Below are 20535 nucleotides of genomic sequence, written 5' to 3' on the forward strand. Positions count from 1 at the left end.
TCCATAGAAACGTTACTCGATTTAGAAGGAAATGTCTTAGAACACATAGTACTCGTATTTCATAGCGACGGATTTTCCGTGTTAGTTCGTCAATGTTTGGGAGTGAGGGATGCAGCAAAGAAGGATTAGTGGATCGGAAATGAGATTGTCGTATCCCAAAAGAAAATCCTGTCGTTTCCATTGAAACGTTACTCGATTTAGAAGGAAATGTCTTAGAACACATAGTATTTCATAGCGACGCAATTTCCGTGTGAATTGGTCAATGAGTGGGAGTGAGGGATGCAATAAAGAAGGATTAGTGGATCGGAAATGAGATTGTCGTATCCCAAAAGAAAATCCTCTCGTTTCCATAGAAACGTTACTCGATTTAGAAGGAAATGTCTTAGAACACATAGTACTCGTATTTCATAGCGACAGATTTTCCGTGTGATTTCGTCAATGTTTGGGAGTGAGGGATGCAGTAAAGAAGGATTAGTGGATCGGAAATGTGATTGTCGTATCCCAAAAGAAAATCCTGTCGCTTCCATAGAAACGTTACTCGATTTAGAAGGAAATGTCTTAGAACACATAGTCCTCGTATTTCATAGCGACGGAATTTCCGTGTGAATTCGTCAATGTGTGGGAGTGAGGGATGCAGTAAAGAAGGATTAGTGGATCGGAAATGACATTGTCGTATCCCAAAAGAAAAGCCTGTCGTTTCCATAGAAACGTTACTCGGTTTAGAAGGAGATGTCATAGAACCCATAGTATTTCATAGCGACGCAATTTCCGTGTGAATTCGTCAATGTGTGGGAGTGAGGGATGCAGTAAAGAAGGATTAGTGGATCGGAAATGTGATTGTCATATCCCAAAAGAAAATCCTGTCGTTTCCATAGAAACGTTACTCGATTTAGAATGAAATGTCTTAGAGCACATAGTATTTCATAACGACGCAATTTCCGTGTAAATTCGTCAATGTGTGGGAGTGAGGGGTGCAGTAAAGAGGGATTAGTGGATCGGAAATGAGATTGTCGTATCCCAAAAGAAAATCCATTCGTTTCCATAAGAAACGTTACTCGATTTAGAAGGAACCGTCTTAGAACACATAGTACTCGTATTTCATAGCGACGAAATTTCCGTGTGAATTCATCAATGGTTGGGAGTGAGGGATGCAGTAAAGATAGATTAGTGGATCGGAAATGTGATTGTCGTATCCCAAAAGAAAATCCTGTCGTTTCCATAGAAACGGTACTCAATTTAGAAGGAAATGTCTTAGAACACATAGTACTCGTATTTCATAGCGACGCAATTTCCGTGTGAATTCGTCAATGTGTGGGAGTGAGGGACGCAGTAAAGAAGGATTAGTGGATCGGAAATGAAATTGTCGTATCCCAAAAGAAAATCCTGTCGTTTCCATAAGAAACGTTACTCGATTTAGAAGGAAATGTCTTAGAACACATAGTACTCGTATTTCATAGCGAAGGAATTTCCGTGTGAATTCGTCAATGGTTGGGAGTGAGGGATGCAGTAAAGATAGATTAGTGGATCGGAAATGTTATTGTCGTATCCCAAAAGAAAATCCTGTCGTTTCCATAGAAACGTTACTCGATTTAGAAGGAAATGCCTTAGAACACATAGTACTCGTATTTCATAGCGACGCAATTTCCGTGTGAATTCGTCAATGTGTGGGAGTGAGGGACGCAGTAAAGAAGGATTAGTGGATCGGAAATGAGATTGTCGTATCCCAAAAGAAAATTCTGTCGTTTCCGTAGAAACGTTACTCGATTTAGAAGGAAATGTCTTAGAACACATAGTACTCGTATTTCATAGCGATGCAATTTCCGTGTGAATTCGTCAATGTGTGGGAGTGAGGGATGCAATGAAGAAGGATTAGTGAATCGGAAATGAGATTGTCGTATCCCAAAAGAAAATCCTGTCGTTTCCAAAGAAACGTTACTAAATTTAGAAGGAGAAGTCATAGAACCCATAGTATTTCATAGCGACGCAATTTCCGTGTGAATTTGTCAATGTATGCGAGTGAGGGATGCAGTAAAGAAGGATTAGTGGATCGGAAATGTGATTTTCGTATCCCAAAAGAAAATCCTGTCGATTCTATAGAAACGTTACTCGATTTAGAAGGAAATGACTTAGAACACATAGTATTTCATAGCGACGCAATTTCCGTGTGAATTCGTCAATGTGTGGGAGTGAGGGATGCAGTAAAGAAGGATTAGAGGATCGGAAATGAGATTGTCGTATCCAAAAGAAAATCCTGTCGTTTCCATAGAAACGGTACTCGATTTAGAAGGAAATGTCTTAGAACACATAGTACTCGTATTTCTTAGCGACAGAATTTCCGTGTGAATTCGTCAATGTTTGGGAGTGAGGGAAGCAGTAAAGAAGGATTAGTGGATCGGAAATAAGATTGTCGTATCCAAAAGAAAATCCTGTCGTTTCCATAGAAACGGTACTCGATTTAAAAGGAGAAGTCATAGAACCCATAGTATTTCATAGCGACGCAATTTCCGTGTGAATTCGTCAATGAGTGGGAGTGAGGGATGCAGTAAAGAAGGATTAGTGGATCGGAAATGTGATTGTCGTATCCCAAAAGAAAATCCTGTGGTTTCCATAGAAACGTTACTCGATTTAGAAGGAAATGTCTTAGAACACATAGTACTCGTATTTCTTAGCGACAGAATTTCCGTGTGAATTCGTCAATGTTTGGGAGTGAGGGATGCAGTAAAGAAGGATTAGTGGATCGGAAATGTGATTGTCGTATCCCAAAAGAAAATCCTGTCGTTTCCATAGAAACGTTACTCGATTTAGAAGGAAATGTCTTAGAACACATAGTACTCGTATTTCATATCGGCGCAATTTCCGTGTGAATTCGTCAATGTTTGGGAGTGAGGGATGCAGTAATGTAGGATTAGTGGATCGGAAATGCGATTGTCGTATCCCAATAGAAATTCCTGTCGTTTCCATTGAAACGTTACTCGATTTAGATGGAAATGTCTTAGAACACATAGTACTCGTATTTCATAGCGACGCAATTTCCGTGTGAATTCGTCAATGTGTGGGAGTGAGGGATGCAGTAAAGAAGGATTAGTGGATCGGAAATGAGATTGTCGTATCCCAAAAGAAAATCCTGTCGTTTCCATAGAAACGTTACTCGATTTAGAAGGAAATGTCTTAGAACACATAGTACTCGTATTTCTTAGCGACATAATTTCCGTGTGAATTCGTCAATGTTTGGGAGTGAGGGATGCAGTAAAGAAGGATTAGTGGATCGGAAATGTAATTGTCGTATCCCAAAAGAAAATCCTGTCGTTTCCATACAAACGTTACTCGATTTAGAAGGAAATGTCTTAGAACACATAGTACTCGTATTTCATATCGACGCAATTTCCGTGTGAATTCGTCAATGTTTGGGAGTGAGGGATGCAGTAATGTAGGATTAGTGGATCGGAAATGCGATTGTCGTATCCCAATAGAAATTCCTGTCGTTTCCATTGAAACGTTACTCGATTTAGAAGGAAATGTCTTAGAACACATAGTACTCGTATTTCATAGCGACGCAATTTCCGTGTGAATTCGTCAATGTGTGGGAGTGAGGGATGCAGTAAAGAAGGATTAGAGGATCGGAAATGAGATTGTCGTATCCAAAAGAAAATCCTGTCGTTTCCATAGAAACGGTACTCGATTTAGAAGGAAATGTCTTAGAACACATAGTACTCGTATTTCTTAGCGACAGAATTTCCGTGTGAATTCGTCAATGTTTGGGAGTGAGGGATGCAGTAAAGAAGGATTAGTGGATCGGAAATAAGATTGTCGTATCCAAAAGAAAATCCTGTCGTTTCCATAGAAACGGTACTCGATTTAAAAGGAGAAGTCATAGAACCCATAGTATTTCATAGCGACGCAATTTCCGTGTGAATTCGTCAATGAGTGGGAGTGAGGGATGCAGTAAAGAAGGATTAGTGGATCGGAAATGTGATTGTCGTATCCCAAAAGAAAATCCTGTGGTTTCCATAGAAACGTTACTCGATTTAGAAGGAAATGTCTTAGAACACATAGTACTCGTATTTCTTAGCGACAGAATTTCCGTGTGAATTCGTCAATGTTTGGGAGTGAGGGATGCAGTAAAGAAGGATTAGTGGATCGGAAATGTGATTGTCGTATCCCAAAAGAAAATCCTGTCGTTTCCATAGAAACGTTACTCGATTTAGAAGGAAATGTCTTAGAACACATAGTACTCGTATTTCATATCGGCGCAATTTCCGTGTGAATTCGTCAATGTTTGGGAGTGAGGGATGCAGTAATGTAGGATTAGTGATCGGAAATGCGATTGTCGTATCCCAATAGAAATTCCTGTCGTTTCCATTGAAACGTTACTCGATTTAGATGGAAATGTCTTAGAACACATAGTACTCGTATTTCATAGCGACGCAATTTCCGTGTGAATTCGTCAATGTGTGGGAGTGAGGGATGCAGTAAAGAAGGATTAGTGGATCGGAAATGAGATTGTCGTATCCCAAAAGAAAATCCTGTCGTTTCCATAGAAACGTTACTCGATTTAGAAGGAAATGTCTTAGAACACATAGTACTCGTATTTCTTAGCGACAGAATTTCCGTGTGAATTCGTCAATGTTTGGGAGTGAGGGATGCAGTAAAGAAGGATTAGTGGATCGGAAATGTAATTGTCGTATCCCAAAAGAAAATCCTGTCGTTTCCATACAAACGTTACTCGATTTAGAAGGAAATGTCTTAGAACACATAGTACTCGTATTTCATATCGACGCAATTTCCGTGTGAATTCGTCAATGTTTGGGAGTGAGGGATGCAGTAATGTAGGATTAGTGGATCGGAAATGCGATTGTCGTATCCCAATAGAAATTCCTGTCGTTTCCATTGAAACGTTACTCGATTTAGAAGGAAATGTCTTAGAACACATAGTACTCGTATTTCATAGCGACGCAATTTCCGTGTGAATTCGTCAATGTGTGGGAGTGAGGGATGCAGTAAAGAAGGATTAGTGGATCGGAAATGAGATTGTCGTATCCCAAAAGAAAATCCTGTCGTTTCCATAGAAACGGTACTCGATTTAGAAGGAAATGTCTTAGAACCCATAGTACTCGTATTTCATAGCAAACGGAATTTCCGTGTGAATTCGTCAATGTTTGGGAGTGAGGGATGCAGTAAAGAAGGATTAGTGGATCGGAAATGTGATTGTCGTATCCCAAAAGAAAATTCTGTCGTTTCCATAGAAACGTTACTCGATTTAGAAGGAAATGTCTTAGGACACATAGTACTCGTATTTCATAGCGACGCAATTTCCGTGTGAATTCGTCAATGTGTGGGAGTGAGGGACGCAGTAAAGAAGGATTAGTGGATCGGAAATGAGATTGTCGTATCCCAAAAGAAAATCCTGTCGTTTCCATAAGAAACGTTACTCGATTTAGAAGGAAATGTCTTAGAACACTTAGTACTCGTATTTCATAGCGACGGAATTTCCGTGTGAATTCGTCAATGGTTGGGAGTGAGGGATGCAGTAAAGATAGATTAGTGGATCGGAAATGTGATTGTCGTATCCCAAAAGAAAATCCTGTCGTTTCCATAGAAACGTTACTCGATTTGGAAGGAAATGTCTTGGAACACATAGTACTCGTATTTCATAGCGACGGAATTTCCGTGTGAATTCGTCAATGTGTGGCAGTGAGGGATGCAGTAAAGAAGGATTAGTGGATCGGAAATGAGATTGTCGTATCCCAAAATAAAATCCTGTCGTTTCCATAGAAACGTTACTCGATTTAGAAGGAAATGTCTTAGAACACATCGTACTCGTATTTCATAGCGACGCAATTTCCGTGTGAATTCGTCAATGTGTGGCAGTGAGGGATGCAGTAAAGAAGGATTAGTGGATCGGAAATGAGATTGTCGTATCCCAAAATAAAATCCTGTCGTTTCCATAGAAACGTTACTCGATTTAGAAGGAAATGTCTTAGAACCCATCGTACTCGTATTTCATAGCGACGGAATTTCCGTGTGAATTCGTCAATGTTTGGGAGTGAGGGATGCAGTAAAGAAGGATTAGTGGATCGGAAATGTGATTGTCGTATCCCAAAAGAAAATCCTGTCGTTTCCATAGAAACGTTACTCGATTTAGAAGGAAATGTCTTAGAACACATAGTACTCGTATTTCTTAGCGACTGAATTTCCGTGTGAATTCTTCAATGTTTGGGAGTGAGGGATGCAGTAAAGAAGGATTAGTGGATCGGAAATGCGATTGTCGTATCCCAATAGAAAATCCTGTCGTTTCCATTGAAACGTTACTCGATTTAGAAGGAAATGTCTTAGAACACATAGTACTCGTATTTCATAGCGACGCAATTTCCGTGTGAATTCGTCAATGTGTGGCAGTGAGCGATGCAGTAAAGAAGGATTAGTGTATCGGAAATGAGATTGTCGTATCCCAAAATAAAATCCTGTCGTTTCCATAGAAACGTTACTCGATTTAGAAGGAAATGTCTTAGAACCCATCGTACTCGTATTTCATAGCGACGGAATTTCCGTGTGAATTCGTCAATGTTATGGAGTGAGGGATGCAGTAAAGAAGGATTAGTGGATCGGAAATGTGATTGTCGTATCCCAAAAGAAAATCCTGTCGTTTCCATAGAAACGTTACTCGATTTAGAAGGAAATGTCTTAGAACCCATCGTACTCGTATTTCATAGCGACGGAATTTCCGTGTGAATTCGTCAATGTTTGGGAGTGAGGGATGCAGTAAAGAAGGATTAGTGGATCGGAAATGAGATTGTCGTATCCCAAAATAAAATCCTGTCGTTTCCATAGAAACGTTACTCGATTTAGAAGGAAATGTCTTAGAACCCATCGTACTCGTATTTCATAGCGACGCAATTTCCGTGTGAATTCGTCAATGTTTGGGAGTGAGGGATGCAGTAAAGAAGGATTAGTGGATCGGAAATGTGATTGTCGTATCCCAAAAGAAAATCCTGTCGTTTCCATAGAAACGTTACTCGATTTAGAAGGAAATGCCTTAGAACACATAGTACTCGTATTTCATTGCGACGGAATTTCCGTGTGAATTCGTCAATGTTTGGGAGTGAGGGATGCAGTAAAGAAGGATTAGTGGATCGGAAATGAGATTGTCGTATCCCAAAATAAAATCCTGTCGTTTCCATAGAAACGTTACTCGATTTAGAAGGAAATGTCTTAGAACACATCGTACTCGTATTTCATAGCGACGCAATTTCCGTGTGAATTCGTCAATGTTTGGGAGTGAGGGATGCAGTAAAGAAGGATTAGTGGATCGGAAATGAGATTGTCGTATCCCAAAATAAAATCCTGTCGTTTCCATAGAAACGTTACTCGATTTAGAAGGAAATGTCTTAGAACCCATCGTACTCGTATTTCATAGCGACGGAATTTCCGTGTGAATTCGTCAATGTTTGGGAGTGAGGGATGCAGTAAAGAAGGATTAGTGGATCGGAAATGAGATTGTCGTATCCCAAAATAAAATCCTGTCGTTTCCATAGAAACGTTACTCGATTTAGAAGGAAATGTCTTAGAACCCATCGTACTCGTATTTCATAGCGACGCAATTTCCGTGTGAATTCGTCAATGTTTGGGAGTGAGGGATGCAGTAAAGAAGGATTAGTGGATCGGAAATGAGATTGTCGTATCCCAAAATAAAATCCTGTCGTTTCCATAGAAACGTTACTCGATTTAGAAGGAAATGTCTTAGAACCCATCGTACTCGTATTTCATAGCGACGCAATTTCCGTGTGAATTCGTCAATGTTTGGGAGTGAGGGATGCAGTAAAGAAGGATTAGTGGATCGGAAATGTGATTGTCGTATCCCAAAAGAAAATCCTGTCGTTTCCATAGAAACGTTACTCGATTTAGAAGGAAATGCCTTAGAACACATAGTACTCGTATTTCATTGCGACGGAATTTCCGTGTGAATTCGTCAATGTTTGGGAGTGAGGGATGCAGTAAAGGATTAGTGGATCGGAAATGTGATTGTCGTATCCCAAAAGAAAATCCTGTCGTTTCCATAGAAACGTTACTCGATTTAGAAGGAAATGTCTTAGAACCCATCGTACTCGTATTTCATAGCGACGGAATTTCCGTGTGAATTCGTCAATGTTTGGGAGTGAGGGATGCAGTAAAGAAGGATTAGTGGATCGGAAATGAGATTGTCGTATCCCAAAATAAAATCCTGTCGTTTCCATAGAAACGTTACTCGATTTAGAAGGAAATGTCTTAGAACCCATCGTACTCGTATTTCATAGCGACGGAATTTCCGTGTGAATTCGTCAATGTTTGGGAGTGAGGGATGCAGTAAAGAAGGATTAGTGGATCGGAAATGAGATTGTCGTATCCCAAAATAAAATCCTGTCGTTTCCATAGAAACGTTACTCGATTTAGAAGGAAATGTCTTAGAACCCATCGTACTCGTATTTCATAGCGACGCAATTTCCGTGTGAATTCGTCAATGTTTGGGAGTGAGGGATGCAGTAAAGAAGGATTAGTGGATCGGAAATGAGATTGTCGTATCCCAAAATAAAATCCTGTCGTTTCCATAGAAACGTTACTCGATTTAGAAGGAAATGTCTTAGAACCCATCGTACTCGTATTTCATAGCGACGCAATTTCCGTGTGAATTCGTCAATGTTTGGGAGTGAGGGATGCAGTAAAGAAGGATTAGTGGATCGGAAATGTGATTGTCGTATCCCAAAAGAAAATCCTGTCGTTTCCATAGAAACGTTACTCGATTTAGAAGGAAATGTCTTAGAACCCATCGTACTCGTATTTCATAGCGACGGAATTTCCGTGTGAATTCGTCAATGTTTGGGAGTGAGGGATGCAGTAAAGAAGGATTAGTGGATCGGAAATGAGATTGTCGTATCCCAAAATAAAATCCTGTCGTTTCCATAGAAACGTTACTCGATTTAGAAGAAAATGTCTTAGAACCCATCGTACTCGTATTTCATAGCGACGCAATTTCCGTGTGAATTCGTCAATGTTTGGGAGTGAGGGATGCAGTAAAGAAGGATTAGTGGATCGGAAATGAGATTGTCGTATCCCAAAATAAAATCCTGTCGTTTCCATAGAAACGTTACTCGATTTAGAAGGAAATGTCTTAGAACCCATCGTACTCGTATTTCATAGCGACGGAATTTCCGTGTGAATTCGTCAATGTTTGGGAGTGAGGGATGCAGTAAAGAAGGATTAGTGGATCGGAAATGTGATTGTCGTATCCCAAAAGAAAATCCTGTCGTTTCCATAGAAACGTTACTCGATTTAGAAGGAAATGCCTTAGAACACATAGTACTCGTATTTCATTGCGACGGAATTTCCGTGTGAATTCGTCAATGTTTGGGAGTGAGGGATGCAGTAAAGAAGGATTAGTGGATCGGAAATGAGATTGTCGTATCCCAAAATAAAATCCTGTCGTTTCCATAGAAACGTTACTCGATTTAGAAGGAAATGTCTTAGAACCCATCGTACTCGTATTTCATAGCGACGCAATTTCCGTGTGAATTCGTCAATGTTTGGGAGTGAGGGATGCAGTAAAGAAGGATTAGTGGATCGGAAATGAGATTGTCGTATCCCAAAATAAAATCCTGTCGTTTCCATAGAAACGTTACTCGATTTAGAAGGAAATGTCTTAGAACCCATCGTACTCGTATTTCATAGCGACGGAATTTCCGTGTGAATTCGTCAATGTTTGGGAGTGAGGGATGCAGTAAAGAAGGATTAGTGGATCGGAAATGTGATTGTCGTATCCCAAAATAAAATCCTGTCGTTTCCATAGAAACGTTACTCGATTTAGAAGGAAATGTCTTAGAACACATCGTACTCGTATTTCATAGCGACGCAATTTCCGTGTGAATTCGTCAATGTTTGGGAGTGAGGGATGCAGTAAAGAAGGATTAGTGGATCGGAAATGAGATTGTCGTATCCCAAAATAAAATCCTGTCGTTTCCATAGAAACGTTACTCGATTTAGAAGGAAATGTCTTAGAACCCATCGTACTCGTATTTCATAGCGACGGAATTTCCGTGTGAATTCGTCAATGTTTGGGAGTGAGGGATGCAGTAAAGAAGGATTAGTGGATCGGAAATGAGATTGTCGTATCCCAAAATAAAATCCTGTCGTTTCCATAGAAACGTTACTCGATTTAGAAGGAAATGTCTTAGAACCCATCGTACTCGTATTTCATAGCGACGCAATTTCCGTGTGAATTCGTCAATGTTTGGGAGTGAGGGATGCAGTAAAGAAGGATTAGTGGATCGGAAATGTGATTGTCGTATCCCAAAAGAAAATCCTGTCGTTTCCATAGAAACGTTACTCGATTTAGAAGGAAATGCCTTAGAACACATAGTACTCGTATTTCATAGCGACGGAATTTCCGTGTGAATTCGTCAATGTTTGGGAATGAGGGGTGCAGTAAAGAAGTATTAGTGGACCGGAAATGTGATTGTCGTATCCCAAAAGAAAATCCTGTCGTTTCCATAGAAACGTTTTTCGATTTAGAAGGAAAAGTCTTAGAACACATAGTACTCGTATTTCATAGCGACGCAATTTCCGTGTAAATTCGCCAATGTGCGGGAGTGAGGGATGCAGTAAGGAAGGATTAGTGGATCGGAAATGAGATTGTCGTATCCCAAAAGAAAATCCTGTCGCTTCCATCGAAACGTTACTCGATTTAGAAGGAAATGTCTTAAAACACATAGTACTCGTATTTCATAGCGACGGAATTTCCGTGTGAATTCGTCAATGTTTGGGAGTGAGGGATGCAGTAAAGAAGGAATTGTGGATCGGAAATGAGATTGTCGTATCCCAAAAGAAAATCCTGTCGTTTCTATAGAAACGTTACTCGATTTAGAAGGAAATGTCTTAGAACACATAGTACTCGTATTTCATAGCGACGCAATTTCCGTGTGAATTCGACAATGTGTGGGAGTGAGGGACGCAGTAAAGAAGGATTAGTGGATCGGAAATGAGATTGTCGTATCCCAAAAGATAATTCTGTCGTTTCCATAGAAACGTTACTCGATTTAGAAGGAAATGTCTTAGAAAACATAGTACTCGTATTTCATAGCGACGGATTTTCCGTGTGAATTCGTCAATGTTTGTAAGTGAGGGATGCAGTGAAGAAGGATTAGTGGATCGGAAATGTGATTGTCGTGGCCCAAAAGAAAATCCTGTCGCTTCTATAGAAACGTTACTCGATTTAGAAGGAAATGTCTTAGGAAACATAGTACTCGTATTTCATAGCGACGGATTTTCCGTGTGAATTCGTCAATGTTTGTAAGTGAGGGATGCAGTGAAGAAGGATTAGTGGATCGGAAATGTGATTGTCGTGGCCCAAAAGAAAATCCTGTCGCTTCTATAGAAACGTTACTCGATTTAGAAGGAAATGTCTTAGAACACATAGTACTCGTATTTCATAGCGACGCAATTTCCGTGTGAATTCGACAATGTGTGGGAGTGTGGGACGCAGTAAAGAAGGATTAGTGGATCGGAAATGAGATTGTCGTATCCCAAAAGAAAATTCTGTCGTTTCCATAGAAACGTTACTCGATTTAGAAGGAAATGTCTTAGAACACATAGTACTCGTATTTCATAGCGACGCAATTTCCGAGTGAATTCGTCAATGTGTGGGAGTGAGGGATGCAGTAAAGAAGGATTAGTGGATCGGAAATGAGATTGTCGTATCCCAAAAGAAAATCCTGTCGTTTCCATAGAAACGTTACTCGATTTGGAAGGAAATGTCTTAGAACACATAGTACTTGTATTTCATAGCGACGGAATTTCCGTGTGAATTCGTTAATGTGTGGGAGTGAGGGATGCAGTAAAGAAGGATTAGTGGATCGGAAATGAGATTGTCGTATCCCAAAAGAAAATCCTGTCGTTTCCATAAGAAACGTTACTCGATTTAGAAGGAAATGTCTTAGAACACATAGTACTCGTATTTTATAGCGACGGAATTTCTGTGTGAATTCGTCAATGGTTGGGAGTGAGGGATGCAGTAAAGATAGATTAGTGGATCGGAAATGTGATTGTCGTATCCCAAAAGAAAATCCTGTAGTTTCCATAGAAACGTTACACGATTTAGAAGGAAATGTCTTAGAACACATAGTACTCGTATTTCATAGCGACGGAATTTCCGTGTGAATTCGTCAATGTGTGGGAGTGAGGGATGCAGTAAAGAAGGATTAGTGGATCGGAAATGAGATTGTCGTATCCCAAAAGAAAATCCTGTCGTTTCCATAGAAACGTTACTCGATTTAGAAGGAAATGTCTTAGAACACATAGTACTCGTATTTCATAGCGACGCAATTTCCGTGTGAATTCGTCAATGTGTGGGAGTGAGGGATGCAGTAAAGAAGGATCAGTGAATCGGAAATGAGATTGTCGTATCTTAAAAGAAAATCCTGTCGTTTCCAAAGAAACGTTACTCCATTTAGAAGGAGAAGTCATAGAACCCATAGTATTTCATAGCGACGCAATTTCCGTGTGAATTCGTCAATGAGTGGGAGTGAGGGATGCAGTAAAGATGGATTAGTGGATTGGAAATGAGATTGTCGTATCCCAAAAGAAAATCCTTTCGTTTAAATAGAAACGTTACTCGATTTAGAAGGAAATGTCTTAGAACACATAGTATTTCATAGCGACGCAATTTCCGTGTGAATTCGTCAATGTGTGGGAGTGAGGGATGCAGTAAAGAAGGATCAGTGAATCGGAAATGAGATTGTCGTATCTTAAAAGAAAATCCTGTCGTTTCCAAAGAAACGTTACTCCATTTAGAAGGAGAAGTCATAGAACCCATAGTATTTCATAGCGACGCAATTTCCGTGTGAATTCGTCAATGAGTGGGAGTGAGGGATGCAGTAAAGATGGATTAGTGGATTGGAAATGAGATTGTCGTATCCCAAAAGAAAATCCTTTCGTTTAAATAGAAACGTTACTCGATTTAGAAGGAAACGTCTTGGAACACATAGTATTTCATAGCGGCGCGATTTCCGTGTGAATTGGTCAATGAGTGGGAGTGAGGGATGCAGTAAAGAAGGATTAGTGGATCGGAAATGTGATTGTCGTATCCCAAAAGAAAATCCTGTCGTTTCCATAGAAACGGTACTCGATTTAGAAGGAGAAGTCATAGAACCCATAGTATTTCATAGCGACGCAATTTCCGATTGAATTCGTCAATGAGTGGGAGTGAGGGATGCAGTAAAGATGGATTAGTGGATTGGAAATGAGATTGTCGTATCCCAAAAGAAAATCCTTTCGTTTCCATAGAAACGTTACTCGATTTAGAAGGAAATGTCTTAGAACACATAATACTCGTACTTCATAGCGACGGAATTTCCGTGTGAATTCGTCAATGGTTGGGAGTGAGGGATGCAGTAAAGAGGATTAGTGGATCGGAAATGTGATTGTCATATCCCAAAAGAAAATCCTGTCGTTTCCATAGAAACGTTACTCGTTTTAGAAGGAAATGACTTAGAACACATAGTACTCGTATTTCATAGCGACGGAATTTCCGTGTGAAATCGTCAATGTGTGGGAGTGAGGGATGCAGTAAAGAAAGATTAGTGGATCGGAAATGAGATTGTCGTATCCCAAAAGAAAATCCTGTCGTTTCCATAGAAACGTTACTCGATTTAGAAGGAAATGTCTTAGAACACATAGTATTTCATAGCGACGCAATTTCCGTGTGAATTGGTCAATGAGTGGGAGTGAGGGATGCAGTAAAGAAGTATTAGTGGATCGGAAATAAGATTGTCGTATCCCAAAAGAAAATCCTGTCGTTTCCATAGAAACGGTACTCGATTTAGAAGGAGAAGTCATAGAAACCATAGTATTTCATAACGACGCAATTTCCGTGTGAATTCGTCAATGAGTGGGAGTGAGGGATGCAGTAAAGAAGGATTAGTGGATCGGAAATGAGATTGTCGGATCCCAAAAGAAAATCCTGTCGTTTAAATAGAAACGTTACTCGATTTAGAAGGAAATGTCTTAGAACACATAGTATTTCATAGCGACGCAATTTCCGTGTGAATTCGTCAATGTGTGGGAGTGAGGGACGCAGTAAAGAAGGATTAGTGAATGGGAAATGAGATTGTCGTATCCCAAAAGAAAATCCAGTCTTTTCCATAGAAACGTTACTCGATTTAGAAGGAAATGTCTTAGAACACATATTACTCGTATTTTATAGCGACGGAATTTCTGTGTGAATTCGTCAATGGTTGTGAGTGAGGGATGCAGTAAAGATAGATTAGTGGATCGGAAATGTGATTGTCGTATCCCAAAAGAAAATCCTGTAGTTTCCATAGAAACGTTACACGATTTAGAAGGAAATGTCTTAGAACACATAGTACTCGTATTTCATAGCGACGGAATTTCCGTGTGAATTCGTCAATGTGTGGGAGTGAGGGATGCAGTAAAGATGGATTAGTGGATCGGAAATGAGATTGTCGTATCCCAAAAGAAAATCCTGTCGTTTCCATAGAAACGTTACTCGATTTAGAAGGAAATGCCTTAGAACACATAGTACTCGTATTTCATAGCGACGGAATTTCCGTGTGAATTCGTCAATGTTTGGGAATGAGGGGTGCAGTAAAGAAGTATTAGTGGACCGGAAATGTGATTGTCGTATCCCAAAAGAAAATCCTGTCGTTTCCATAGAAACGTTACTCGATTTAGAAGGAAAAGTCTTAGAACACATAGTACTCGTATTTCATAGCGACGCAATTTCCGTGTAAATTCGCCAATGTGCGGGAGTGAGGGATGCAGTAAGGAAGGATTAGTGGATCGGAAATGAGATTGTCGTATCCCAAAAGAAAATCCTGTCGCTTCCATTGAAACGTTACTCGATTTAGAAGGAAATGTCTTAAAACACATAGTACTCGTATTTCATAGCGACGGAATTTCCGTGTGAATTCGTCAATGTTTGGGAGTGAGGGATGCAGTAAAGAAGGAATTGTGGATCGGAAATGAGATTGTCGTATCCCAAAAGAAAATCCTGTCGTTTCTATAGAAACGTTACTCGATTTAGAAGGAAATGTCTTAGAACACATAGTACTCGTATATCATAGCGACGTAATTTCCGTGTGAATTCGACAATGTGTGGGAGTGAGGGACGCAGTAAAGAAGGATTAGTGGATCGGAAATGAGATTGTCGTATCCCAAAAGATAATTCTGTCGTTTCCATAGAAACGTTACTCGATTTAGAAGGAAATGTCTTAGAAAACGTAGTACTCGTATTTCATAGCGACGGATTTTCCGTGTGAATTCGTCAATGTTTGTAAGTGAGGGATGCAGTGAAGAAGGATTAGTGGATCGGAAATGTGATTGTCGTGGCCCAAAAGAAAATCCTGTCGCTTCTATAGAAACGTTACTCGATTTAGAAGGAAATGTCTTAGAACACATAGTACTCGTATTTCATAGCGACGCAATTTCCGTGTGAATTCGACAATGTGTGGGAGTGTGGGACGCAGTAAAGAAGGATTAGTGGATCGGAAATGAGATTGTCGTATCCCAAAAGAAAATTCTGTCGTTTCCATAGAAACGTTACTCGATTTAGAAGGAAATGTCTTAGAAAACATAGTACTCGTATTTCATAGCGACGGAATTTCCGTGTGAATTCGTCAATGTTTGGGAGTGAGGGATGCAGTAAAGAAGGATTAGTGGATCGGAAATGTGATTGTCGTGGCCCAAAAGAAAATCCTGTCGTTTCCATAGAAACGTTACTCGATTTAGAAGGAAATGTCTTAGAACACATAGTACTCGTATTTCATAGCGACGCAATTTCCGAGTGAATTCGTCAATGTGTGGGAGTGAGGGATGCAGGAAGGAAGGATTAGTGGATCGGAAATGAGATTGTCGTATCCCAAAAGAAAATCCTGTCGTTTCCATAGAAACGTTACTCGATTTGGAAGGAAATGTCTTAGAACACATAGTACTCGTATTTCATAGCGACGGAATTTCCGTGTGAATTCGTTAATGTGTGGGAGTGAGGGATGCAGTAAAGAAGGATTAGTGGATCGGAAATGAGATTGTCGTATCCCAAAAGAAAATCCTGTCGTTTCCATAAGAAACGTTACTCGATTTAGAAGGAAATGTCTTAGAACACATAGTACTCGTATTTTATAGCGACGGAATTTCTGTGTGAATTCGTCAATGGTTGGGAGTGAGGGATGCAGTAAAGATAGATTAGTGGATCGGAAATGTGATTGTCGTATCCCAAAAGAAAATCCTGTAGTTTCCATAGAAACGTTACACGATTTAGAAGGAAATGTCTTAGAACACATAGTACTCGTATTTCATAGCGACGGAATTTCCGTGTGAATTCGTCAATGCGTGGGAGTGAGGGATGCAGTAAAGAAGGATTAGTGGATCGGAAATGAGATTGTCGTATCCCAAAAGAAAATCCTGTCGTTTCCATAGAAACGTTACTCGATTTAGAAGGAAATGTCTTAGAACACATAGTACTCGTATTTCATAGCGACGCAATTTCCGTGTGCATTCGTCAATGTGTGGGAGTGAGGGATGCAGTAAAGAAGGATTAGTGAATCGGAAATGAGATTGTCGTATCTTAAAAGAAAATCCTGTCGTTTCCAAAGAAACGTTACTCCATTTAGAAGGAGAAGTCATAGAACCCATAGTATTTCATAGCGACGCAATTTCCGTGTGAATTCGTCAATGAGTGGGAGTGAGGGATGCAGTAAAGATGGATTAGTGGATTGGAAATGAGATTGTCGTATCCCAAAAGAAAATCCTTTCGTTTAAATAGAAACGTTACTCGATTTAGAAGGAAATGTCTTAGAACACATAGTATTTCATAGCGACGCAATTTCCGTGTGAATTCGTCAATGTGTGGGAGTGAGGGATGCAGTAAAGAAGGATCAGTGAATCGGAAATGAGATTGTCGTATCTTAAAAGAAAATCCTGTCGTTTCCAAAGAAACGTTACTCCATTTAGAAGGAGAAGTCATAGAACCCATAGTATTTCATAGCGACGCAATTTCCGTGTGAATTCGTCAATGAGTGGGAGTGAGGGATGCAGTAAAGATGGATTAGTGGATTGGAAATGAGATTGTCGTATCCCAAAAGAAAATCCTTTCGTTTAAATAGAAACGTTACTCGATTTAGAAGGAAACGTCTTGGAACACATAGTATTTCATAGCGGCGCGATTTCCGTGTGAATTGGTCAATGAGTGGGAGTGAGGGATGCAGTAAAGAAGGATTAGTGGATCGGAAATGTGATTGTCGTATCCCAAAAGAAAATCCTGTCGTTTCCATAGAAACGGTACTCGATTTAGAAGGAGAAGTCATAGAACCCATAGTATTTCATAGCGACGCAATTTCCGATTGAATTCGTCAATGAGTGGGAGTGAGGGATGCAGTAAAGATGGATTAGTGGATTGGAAATGAGATTGTCGTATCCCAAAAGAAAATCCTTTCGTTTCCATAGAAACGTTACTCGATTTAGAAGGAAATGTCTTAGAACACATAATACTCGTACTTCATAGCGACGGAATTTCCGTGTGAATTCGTCAATGGTTGGGAGTGAGGGATGCAGTAAAGAGGATTAGTGGATCGGAAATGTGATTGTCATATCCCAAAAGAAAATCCTGTCGTTTCCATAGAAACGTTACTCGTTTTAGAAGGAAATGACTTAGAACACATAGTACTCGTATTTCATAGCGACGGAATTTCCGTGTGAAATCGTCAATGTGTGGGAGTGAGGGATGCAGTAAAGAAAGATTAGTGGATCGGAAATGAGATTGTCGTATCCCAAAAGAAAATCCTGTCGTATCCGTAGAAACGTTACTCGATTTATAAGGAAATGTCTTAGAACACATAGTATTTCATAGCGACGCAATTTCCGTGTGAATTGGTCAATGAGTGGGAGTGAGGGATGCAGTAAAGAAGTATTAGTGGATCGGAAATAAGATTGTCGTATCCCAAAAGAAAATCCTGTCGTTTCCATAGAAACGGTACTCGATTTAGAAGGAGAAGTCATAGAAACCATAGTATTTCATAACGACGCAATTTCCGTGTGAATTCGTCAATGAGTGGGAGTGAGGGATGCAGTAAAGAAGGATTAGTGGATCGGAAATGAGATTGTCGTATCCCAAAAGAAAATCCTGTCGTTTAAATAGAAACGTTACTCGATTTAGAAGGAAATGTCTTAGAACACATAGTATTTCATAGCGACGCAATTTCCGTGTGAATTCGTCAATGTGTGGGAGTGAGGGACGCAGTAAAGAAGGATTAGTGAATGGGAAATGAGTTTGTCGTATCCCAAAAGAAAATCCAGTCGTTTCCATAGAAACGTTACTCGATTTAGAAGGAAATGTCTTAGAACACATATTACTCGTATTTTATAGCGACGGAATTTCTGTGTGAATTCGTCAATGGTTGTGAGTGAGGGATGCAGTAAAGATAGATTAGTGGATCGGAAATGTGATTGTCGTATCCCAAAAGAAAATCCTGTAGTTTCCATAGAAACGTTACACGATTTAGAAGGAAATGTCTTAGAACACATAGTACTCGTATTTCATAGCGACGGAATTTCCGTGTGAATTCGTCAATGTGTGGGAGTGAGGGATGCAGTAAAGATGGATTAGTGGATCGGAAATGAGATTGTCGTATCCCAAAAGAAAATCCTGTCGTTTCCATAGAAACGTTACTCGATTTAGAAGGAAATGTCTTAGAACACATAGTACTCGTATTTCATAGCGACGCAATTTCCGTGTGAATTCGTCAATGTGTGGGAGTGAGGGATGCAGTAAAGAAGGATTAGTGAATCGGAAATGAGATTGTCGTATCCCAAAAGAAAATCCTGTCGTTTCCAAAGAAACGTTACTCCATTTAGAAGGAGAAGTCATAGAACCCATAGTATTTCATAGCGACTCAATTTCTGTGTTAATTCGTCAATGAGAGGTAGCTAGGGATGCAATAAAGAAGGAATAGTGCATCGAGAAGGAGATACTCGTATCGCAAAAGAAAACCAGTCGTTTCCATAGAAACGATACTCGATTTAGAAGGAGAAGTCATAGAACCCATAGTATTTCATTGCGACGCAATTTCCGTGTGAATTCGTCAATGTGTGGGAGTGAGGGATGCAGTAAAGAAGGATTAGTGGATCGGAAATGAGCTTGTCGTATCCCAAAAGAGAATCCTGTCGTTTGCATAGAAAGGTTACTCGATTTATAAGGAAATGTCTTAGAACACATAGTATTTCATAGCGACGCAATTTCCGTGTGAATTCGTCAATGTGTGGGAGTGAGGGATGCAGTATAGAAGGATTAGTGGATCGGAAATGAGATTGTCGTATCCCAAAGGAAAATCCTGTCGTATCCATAGAAACGTTACTCGATTTAGAAGGAAATGTCTTAGAACACATAGTTTTTCATAGCGACGCAATTTCCGTGTGAATTCGTCAATGAGTTTGAGTGAGGGATGCAGTAAGGAAGGATTAGTGGATCGGAATGGAGATTGTCGTATCCCAAAGGAAAATCCTGTCGTTTCCATAGAAACGTTACTCGATTTAGAAGGAAATGTCTTAGAACACATAGTATTTCATAGCGACGCAATTTCCGTGTGAATTCGTCAATGTGTGGGAGTAAGGGATGCAGCAATGAAGGATTAGTGGATCGGAAATGTGATTGTCGTATCCCAAAAGAAAATCCCGTCGTTTCCATGGAAACGTTACTCGATTTAGAAGGAAATGTCTTAGAACACATAGTATTTCATAGCGACGCAATTTCCGTGTGAATTCGTCAATGAGTGGGAGTGAGGGATGCAGTAAAGAACCGGAAGTGAACAGTAACGAAATCCTAGACACAGATTGGAATATATACCGCAAGGATAGGATAAACGCCAATGGTGGAGGAGTATTTATAGCAGTAAAGAATTCAATATTATCCAGTGAAGTTATTAGCGAATGCGAATGTGAAATAATCTGGGTTAAGTTAAGTATCAAAGGTGGGTCAGATATGATAGTCGGATGCTTCTATAGACCACCTGCATCAGCAACCGTAGTAGTTGAGCGCCTCAGAGAGAACCTGCAGAACGTCGTGAAGAAGTTTCGTGATCATACCATTGTAATAGGGGGAGACTTCAATCTACCAGGTATAGAATGGGATAGTCACAGAATCAGAACTGGAGCCAGGGACAGAGACTCTTGTGACATTATCCTCACTGCCTTGTCCGAGAATTACTTCGAGCAGATAGTTAGAGAACCAACTCGTGAAGCTAACGTTTTAGACCTCATAGGAACAAATAGACCGGAACTTTTCGACTCCGTGAATGAAGAAGAGGGTATCAGTGATCATAAGTCAGTGGTTGCATCAATGACTACAAGTGTAATAAGAAATGCCAAGAAAGGAAGGAAAATATATTTGCTTAACAAGAGTGATAGGGCACAAATCGCAGAATATCTGAGTGACCACCATCAAACGTTCATTTCTGAGGAAGAGGATGTGGAACAAAAATGGGAAAAAATTCAGAAACATCG

This window comes from Schistocerca serialis, chromosome 6 (assembly GCF_023864345.2).
Source record: "Schistocerca serialis cubense isolate TAMUIC-IGC-003099 chromosome 6, iqSchSeri2.2, whole genome shotgun sequence".
NCBI classification, from domain to species: domain Eukaryota; kingdom Metazoa; phylum Arthropoda; class Insecta; order Orthoptera; family Acrididae; genus Schistocerca; species Schistocerca serialis.